The sequence below is a fragment of the Orycteropus afer genome, unplaced genomic scaffold (genome assembly GCF_000298275.1).
Source record: "Orycteropus afer afer isolate SDZICR_OR568_19922 unplaced genomic scaffold, OryAfe1.0 scaffold01101, whole genome shotgun sequence".
NCBI classification, from domain to species: Eukaryota; Metazoa; Chordata; class Mammalia; order Tubulidentata; family Orycteropodidae; genus Orycteropus; species Orycteropus afer.
In genome coordinates this window covers 173472-176538 of record NW_006922688.1, presented here as the reverse complement: position 1 = coordinate 176538, position 3067 = coordinate 173472, and positions in this window count along the sequence as shown.

Genomic DNA, 3067 nt, shown 5'->3' with positions numbered 1-3067 from the left:
TCCTTCTGTCCCCCAAAAGCCTGTAAAGCACAGGCTTATAATTATACATATCTAAGCAGAGAATGTTTTGCACAATAAATGCATAAATTGAAATGCCTGTTTAAAGAGTAAGCTTGCCTGTTGAATGGGTAAGCACACTGTAAGAAAATAGGCTTTCACACACGGTTAGTGGTGATGTAAATATTATGAAATATGCTTAGGGGAAAAAAAATTCTTACTTGTAAAAATATCTACGTGCTTCACCTGGAAAACTGCAGAGAGCTGGGACACAAATCCCAGAATGCACTCAAGCCCATGCTTCACAGAGTCTTGTGGCCTCCACTGCTGGGGATGGTCTGTAACCCTGGGCAATCCAAGCCCTGGGATTCTGGCTCTCCTGAGTATTGTCCCATTATTATTTATACAGAGAACTCTCTTACTTAATAAAACTCACTTGAAATCATAACACACCAAGATATTAAAAGAAAAACATTAAAAATAAAGAGCAAAAGTTAGCCACACATAATACACAACACATAGACACGTACAGTAGAAACCATCTTTGTGCTTCATTGCAATTACCAGCAAAATTTTGAACACATATACCTGTAGCTTAAGTATAAAAGCATAGAATACAAAATATTCACTTCCTGTCTGACACAAGCCTGAGTGATCACGGACATGGCTGCATGTCCAGAACGTTCCCTCTCCAACCCACCAGGAAGCCATGTCTGCTGGATTCGGGGAAAGACTCGCTTTCCTTTCTGCCACCACGTTTGCAAAGCCTCTTTGAGATCATCAAAGCTGCATTTGTAACTTTAGTTAACAGGGAGGTACCGAGCTCTATTTCTAACTGTGCACTAATGGAAAAATATTAATTTTGGAAAAGAAAAGTTCAATTCATGCAAGTTTTACACAGCAGGTTAGCAAACAGTTCTGCAGCCCAAATCTGTCTGGAATAAGAGGAAGCATGTAGAAAAGGAGGGAGGGATGCATTCTCAAAAGTAGTTTTGTTGATGACCCCAAATCTACACATATAGATTTATGAACCAAATATTAACTAAAAACCAGGTTCTGTCAAGTCAACTCCAAATCATGCCGTTCCCCTGTGTATCAGAGTAGCACTGTGCTCCACAGAGTTTTCAATGGCTGGTTTTTTGGAAGCAGATTGCCTGATCTTTCTTGGTAGGCACCTCTGTATGGACTTGAACTGCCAACATTTCAGTGAGCCTCTGAGCCCATTAAGCATTTGCAGCACCCAGGACATGCCTGATGCTGGCAGCCCAAATCTTTGTATACTTCCCCAAAGTGACTTTTAATCTGAAAACGTTGTGACCCACACAGATACCTCCAACTATTCCAAGACTCCTGGTTCCCACCCAAACATGAGTGACGGGCACAAAACATCCCCAGCCTGTTCACAGAAATCTGTCCCTGAGACTTGAAAGCTCACCACTAACAAGGAACCTGTGCAATAGCTAGAGAAGAATTCGGGATGTGGAGACAGATCAATAGGTGAGGACACAATTCCTGTTCTGTGACTTGTCTGGGCAATGTACCTAGCCTCTGTGAGCCTATTTTTCCTGATATGAAAAGGGACTATGGGTGTGATCCTACTGGGGTTTCTGCAGGAGGGCAAGAGAAACCTAATAAGTTTGCCCAACACTGAGCAAATGTTGGTTGCTACTGGAAAAGTACTGGTTTTCTTCTTACTCCATTTTTTCCTACCATAGCAGGGATGCTGTTGCCATGTACTGAGTGGCATAGCAACGAGAGACAGAAATCCAAAGTAACACAACAGAAAGTAGCAATACGAACCCACATGATGTCATAAAGGATGCTCAGTGCCGTTTCTGTGTGGGAGGATCAGCTAACACCTGCTGAAGCTGAGAGAAACCCAGGAAGTCTGGATGATTAATACTTGCTGCTTTACAATACACCTGTTACGACCTTTCATTCTGGCAGCACGAGTATGAGACAGGGATGGTGCTGAGACGGAAAGGTTCAGTAAGTGGATGCAAGTGTGTTTTGTCTTCAGTGTTTCTTTTCTGCCTATCCAGACCCATGTGGCTTTTTATTACTTGCACACTCTCCTGTGAGCTTCCCAACACAAAGACTTGCCTGAGATTGCCCGTGTCCTAATTCACTTGATGTGGGAGGGCTCTGGACCTGCGTAGGTAACTGACTTAGGTAGTCTGAGGATAGCCGTAGCTGTTAGCTAGTCCTCTTTTACACTTTCCCCTCTGATGTTTTCCCTGAAGTAATGTCAGCTCCCCAAAACTACTCAGACTCTTCCCATATTCCATATGACTATTCCACATTCCTATATTCCATGCATTGACCATAACCCATTACTGTACCCTTTAATGCATTTTCCCCCAACATTTAACCCCCCTCTACTTTATTCAGTGCCACAAATTGATTTACAGTTTCTGTTAATGTTGCAGCGACTTGATTATCTGCTTTCCACTAAGTTATTCCCAATCATAATTTTTAAAAAGTCAACTACACAAGTTCTATTAATTTTCTGTAGAAAGTTAGAGAATAGGGCTAAAAAGGTGAAAATGGTCACTCCCATTCTGGGCGGTAGTTGCTCACTCTGTGATCCAATGCAGTGATAAACACTCCCCTCATCAGTTTCTACTGTGGAAATTATTATAGTTAATACAGCATGTACTATAATGTAATATAATTATGTTTTCATCATTGTTACAAGGCAACAGCTTCTATTATATGCTTCATATATACATTTTCTTGGAATATGACTGTTATAAAAGGGTGCATTGCAGTTGCTTTTGTCCTTCTTTTCCTTAGATTGAATCATCACAACTGGGTGACTGGAGGGTTGTGTGACTCATGAAATCATCAGAAGATAAGTAACCTAGATGGGGGGAGCTCTAGAATCCAAATGAATCAACTGTCATGCCAGTGCCTATTCCAAAGACCCATCTTGATCATTCTAAGTATCTTTTCTTTATAGCATCCAAGTATAGCACCAGCACCCAGTCATTTCAATATATGCTATTAGTCTTGAGGGTCAAAGAAAATGATAAGAAAAGAAAAGCCAATAAATACACATGAGGGAAAT